This window comes from Ceratotherium simum, chromosome 1 (genome assembly GCF_057802395.1).
Source record: "Ceratotherium simum simum isolate JZ-2026a chromosome 1, ASM5780239v1, whole genome shotgun sequence".
NCBI lineage: Eukaryota > Metazoa > Chordata > Mammalia > Perissodactyla > Rhinocerotidae > Ceratotherium > Ceratotherium simum.
The window spans coordinates 61,263,515-61,269,514 of NC_141900.1; the positions used below are offsets into that span (position 1 = coordinate 61,263,515).

At 45.2% G+C, this 6,000-nt stretch overlaps 1 protein-coding gene across 3 annotated transcripts in view; it reads right to left on the minus strand.

Moving 5' to 3' along the window:
- Window positions 1-5,388, minus strand: part of CPVL (carboxypeptidase vitellogenic like) — a 131,508-nt gene extending 126,120 nt beyond the window's left edge. For 2 of the 3 annotated variants that reach the window (XM_087429145.1, XM_087429146.1), the window contains exon 1: window positions 5,292-5,388. The gene's annotated coding sequence lies outside the window, so the exon portion shown is untranslated. Of the gene's footprint in view, window positions 1-5,159; window positions 5,272-5,291 lie in introns of those variants that run through there. The other variant, XM_004418877.3, reaches the window with a different exon arrangement.
- Between the last annotated feature and the right edge of the window lie 612 nt (window positions 5,389-6,000).

Below are 6,000 nucleotides of genomic sequence, written 5' to 3' on the forward strand. Positions count from 1 at the left end.
CATTCTTCATCAAGAAACCCAGGCGGGAAAGTTTCTCATTTTCAGAGTTAGCTACGGCTGCCACTTTCCCCTTGTGTCAAATATAAACTGTGCATCATAAGGTCTACACGAGCCTCAGAACGGGTTCCTCTTTATTTAACTTTCTGTGTTTCTTGCTGCTCCACTTGGGAGCTTAGGAGCTTTGCCCCAGCCAGGCCTTTCCCTACAACTATCACACTTCCTGCTCCCTTCAAACGTAGAGGCCCCTCCACACCTTTTTCCACACAAAAGGTTCTCTCTCCTTTAACAGAATTCAATTCGTTAGAGATATTCTGTGCGTATACGAAGGTGTGAGATACTTTGCTGAAACTTTTGGATGAGTCAAAGACGAAAAAGGTACAGCACTTGCCTTCAAGGAGAAGAAGACAGATTTGTACAAAACCCAGGGACTCCAGGCAGACTGGGTAAGCGCTGAAATAAGGTACAAGCAACTCCATCCACTAAGCCACTATCAATACACATTGTGCTTCCTCACTGGCCGATCACCTCTCTCCTGATGCCAATCTATCGATCCCTGTGCAACTGGCTACTTCCCACTTCAGGAAAAAAGGACGGAGAAAACAGAGCATAATCCTTATGCCTACCTGACTCAATGACAATCAATTACAGAGTCAATACAATCTTGCTGTCCACCCCAGATCCTATCCCACCCTCTCTCCAAAGACTCATGATGGAATGAATGGAAGGAAAAAGGGAAAGTGACCTTAGATATGTAAACAAGAGGGACAAAATATTTGCATTCTGAGCAGAACCACACTACCTTTCATTGTTATAGTAACAGATATATGAGATGATATACATAAACATATAAACTCATACCAGGTACTGGAGAGAGCCTCAAGATAGTCCCTGTCCTCACCTTCTGAGACCTTAGAACAGTCCCTGGCCACAGAATAGATGCTAAATAAATCTAATTTCCCTTGCCTTGTCGGTGGTAAATTATTATAATAAGATGGGTTTACAGAGCTGAATATTTATTTATTCAGCACATAGAGCACATACTAAAGTATTAAAATAGAAAGGGAGGGGAGAGTTTTAGTTGCTAAATATTTGGATAAAGCCTCGGTGACCATGCATCCAGAATAGGTGTCACACCTGAGGTTTGTCTGGAAATCACGGCCACCATCAGCATAGGCCGTTATGGTTCCCAGATTAAGCAGGCGCTGCCTTGTGAAAAGATAGACAAATTCATTAAATTACCCGGCTTCCTGATATTCGGTAATGGTTTACATGGGTAAAGCACTGTATACTCAAAAAGTCCCAGATAAAAATGTATTTAACTTTCCCTCTTCCCTCCCCTCTCCCACCTCATTCCCCCACCTTCTCCCCGCACACCGTGCCTCCTATAATGGGAGTAGGTAAGATTCCACTCCACTCATATGGATATGTTTTTTAATTCATGACCATTGTAAGTTATCAAGGAGAACTGTGGCTACAATAACACTGTAGATAGAACCATCATTAAAATACCAACTGATGACTGAACACTTGTATTTTTTCTGTTCCAAGAACTCTATATATTCAGATTTCCCTCAAGGTCTTGTCCTTTTCTCCTTCCACACATTCTCATTCAACCACCCCTTGATCACTAATTGCTGGTCCAGATGTTTGTTCTGTCCTCACCTTGCTGTTGGGCTCCCCACACTCAGCTGCCCCTCCACACGGGTACTTAATTGGTCCCTCAAACCCACCAAGTCTTATAACAAAACACCATCTTCCCCCTTGAGCTTCCTCCTCCTCTGACTTCCCGATTCTTAATGACACCACACTATCCTTGCAGACGCCTGGGCTCATTTCAAATTGCTCACAAAGTCCCACTGTCTTCCTCTTTTCTCTTCTGCAATCCATTCTGTTCACAGTTTAATTTTTACTATTCCCAGGACATTTGCAAAGTCTCCTACCTAACTCATCTCTCAGACTTCAAGTCCTCTCTACTCCAATTCTTCCTAACACTGATGCCGGAATGAGCTTTCTAAAGCACTAGACACTCCCCTCCTCAAATGCCTTCAATGGCTCCCAGTTGCAACCAGGGTAAAGTACAGAAGTCCTGCCATGAAATTCAATGCTTTCCACAACATGACTCCAGCATAACTTTCCAGACCAAAGTCACATGACCCCTCCACAAACTCTATGCTCCAGCCAAATCAAACCCTTCCTTGTTCTCTAACTCTACTCTGCCTTTTCTGTCTTTACAGACAGTAAGCACAGCTCCAGGCAAATAGTAGGCATTAAATTAATATCTGTTGAACAATAATAGAATTTATGTGGGGGTGTACACTGTAAAACTTTTTCAACTTTTCTGAATGTTTGAAAATTTTCATAATCAAACACTGGGAAAAAATATTAGTTCAATGAATAAATGGATGAAGGAATGAATCTCTTGGGAGCTGGGTTACCTCCTTGGTCCCTGTATGGTCCCAGAGAACCACACAGGTACAAGAAGATATGTCAAGGGGTCTTTTTGACATGAGTAATGGGATTTGGAGTCCCAAAACGGAAAGGAGGAAGGGCTAGCCTCGGGATGCCTAAATAAATATTTTGACCAGTAAACAACCCTAGCAATTTAAAGAAAGCCACTAACTAGAATCAGAATATGGAGAAAAGGTTAAGAGAAAACACCCAAGGATATTGGAAAGATAAGATGCTAAGAATTGGCTTTTTCAGGCTAATGGATCTACGGACATAAAGAGTCATTCTCCCTCAATCCCCACCCTCATCTTGCCGCCTAGGTTCTGGGTTAAAACAATAAAAGAAAAGCATGTGGTTTTGTGTTCAATGCTATACCTGCAATATCTCCCAAGGAGAGAAACCTCTGGTTTCACACTCTGGTTTCAGTTCAGCTATGCTTTGGAGCACAGGTTTTATGAAGAAAGCACTTGATCAATGTCCTGTGACCTGAATCGATTATTGCTTAAATCTCTGAATTTGCAGGTACATATATAGCATAAAAGTTCAAAGTGCACTCCTGGTTTTGACCAGGAAAGTATAGTTCTTAGCTTTCTGCCCAACTTACCCCATTCCCACATCAATATATATACTAATGAGTCGTTCTTCTAAGCACACCTTTCTTTTTTTTTTTTTTTAGAATAGGAAATTGGACATTCTTTTTTTTTTTTAAAGATTTTATTTATTTATTTTTTCCCCCAAAGCCCCAGCAGATAGTTGTATGTCATAGCTGCACATCCTTCTAGTTGCTGCATGTGGGACACGGCCTCAGCATGGCCAGAGAAGCGGTGCGTCGGTGCACGCCCGGGATCCGAACCCGGGCCGCCAGCAGCGGAGCGCGTGCACTTAACCGCTAAGCCACCGGGCCGGCCCTAAGCACACCTTTCTAATTAGGAGAAACTGCCCTATTAAGTTCTTTCAAATGTTCTTGGTTCAGTCCGTGAACACTCCACATTATTAAACCCCTGGGAATGTTAAACTAAAATAATCATGTTTGCTCTTTTCAATGAACTATACTTCCTATTAAGAATGGTCATTACCTATTGACCTTGGGTATCTGGTCGCTAATAAACAGGTGTCTGACGTTATCTGAGGCAGTAATGAAGCTCTTCCTCTCTCACTGTCTTAGTCCCATGCATACCAGGGTGGTCCTCAACAATCAGCTTTTCCTCCCCTGGTACTCAACAATCAGCTTTTCCTCTGACAAATCATATGCTTCCCAAAACAAAAACAAAGTCATTAACAAAATAGTGCCACGCTGTTTGCTTTTTGTTTTTGTTTTTTTCAAAGGGGTGAACTGGGCAGCTAAGCCGACTTGCTTAACACTCTTCTAAGTCATTTGAATTGCCTGTCGGTCAAAGCCCACTTACTTCTCAGGCCATAAAATCAGCCTAGTAGAACCCCACTGTAAAGTGGTTTATAAGCTGGATTCATATATATTGTAGGACCAATTATGCCCCTCCAAAACAACCAACTCCTATAAAAGAAGAATAAAACAGCTTCTGGCAAAGAACACTGGCATTCCATTACAAAGGGTTTCCACCAGACTTAGATTAACCTGGAGTAGAAGTCTAGAAACCCCAATCAGCTACAGGCTCTTGACAACTGTACAGACTTTCATATGCAATCAAGCCAGTGTGGTCTACTTTTCCAAAAGTGCTCCAATTCCTTTTTCTCTTTTGCTGAGGAAGATGCGCCTGCGCTAACATCAGTTGCCAATCTTTCTCTTTTTTTTTTGGATGTGAGCTGCCACCACAGCATGGCCAATGACAGACAGGCGGTATAGGTGTCTGCAGGGAACTGAACCCCAGCCAGGAAGCAGAGCGTGCCAAACTTAACCACTAGGCCACCAGGCTGGCCCTCCAATTCCTATTTTGAACAACTTTCTTAAAAGTTATTTTTCAAGTTAGTAAAATGTACTCTCATTGGATTTTTTTTCTCCTTACATCTCTGTTCTTACTCATCCTACACCAAAAAAAGTAAAAAGTAGTTGTACATTTAAGGGGAGAGGAAAAAGACAAATGTTCTTCAAATGGGGAGACTGAGGCTTAGTAAGCTTAAATAATTTGCTCAAAGTCACCAACTAGCAAAAGGCAGAGCTGGGACTCGAACATGCCAAAGCCCATTTTTTTCCATGATACCAAGCTGACCTGAAAGGTACTGGATGCTTCCATCTCACACACGTATCTACATGTCCCACTGGCCTACGAACTCCCCTGCAAGGACCGAATCCACTTGGCAGAGAGCTGCTTCCACCTGTCCCATGCCCCTGGTTTTCTCCTAACCCTACAATCCAGGAATAATAGTCTTTCTGGTGTGCTTTCCTTCCTTCGCTCAAGTCAAATCTCCTTTCGTAGGGCACGCTCAAATCGAAGGCATTTTCCGCTTCCACTCCTCCACAGCACCCGCGAAATCAAAACATCCCAAAGAGACGTGTCCCCCGCAGCGAGAGTAATGGAGGACCCCACAGCTTCGCACTGCCCTGGAGGGGCTCCTGGATGGACTAGGAGGCGCCTCCTGGTCTGGAAGAAGCCCGGGCGAGACCGCCTTGGGTTATGCCAGGAGTTTTCGGGAGGGTTCCCGGGCTGGGCGCACCCAGAGCCGCGTGCCAAGCATCCCCAGTAACCCAACCTGGAAACTCCGAGCCGGCCAAGACCACCCGACCTCAATATTACCCCCACAGTGCTTTCTTCCTCCTTCGTGCTGAGAGCTTCTGAGACCACTCGCCCTGCGCCCCCTGCGTCCTGGGAACGAGTGGAGGACCCGCCCCGCCGCGCCGGCACGACCCCGCGGACCCGCGCACTCACACAGGGCAGCGCCTTTCTCGGCTTCGCGGTGCGCGCAGACTCGAGCCGGCCGGTCCCCGCAGCTGTGCCCAAATCAGGGAGAAGTGAGTCAGCCCGTCCTCTCGCCCCGCCCAGTCACGGGTACCCTGCAGAACGCCAGCTTTAGAGTGCGCCTCTCGGCGACTCACGTGACCCAGACCTATAGGGCGAAACGTATGTCCCCACACCCCCCACCTCAGAGTGGAATCTTAAAAATTAACACAGAAAGATCGGCTGCGGTGCAACTCTGACTTGTTTCTTTCTTTTGATTTTCTCTCCCACTTTTTTAAAGCTGCTATCTTAGGCTTTCAACACTGTTGAAATTATTTCCCCACACCGGTGCTTGCATCTGGAAACCGAGTGGTGTTTTACTCCCACTGTTTAAAAAGCCCGCATGGATTCATCCATAGTCCACATTCCCATCACGATAACGCTGAGAGCACACCGAGGCCAACACTCCGTCAAGCGCTGTCTCTGCATTATTGCATCGGAATCTTAAAGCAAACTGCTGTGTTCTGTGCTGTAATTATCCCCATTTTGCAGGCGAGAAACCGAGACTTAGGGTAAAGTATCCCATTCGGGGTCACATCTCTTGTCAGTGACCTGAGTACATATTATTAACCACCACCAAGGGCTGGGCACTGAGCTAGACATTGGGGGCAGAGGGAGAATAAAAAGGTAAGGAGATTGC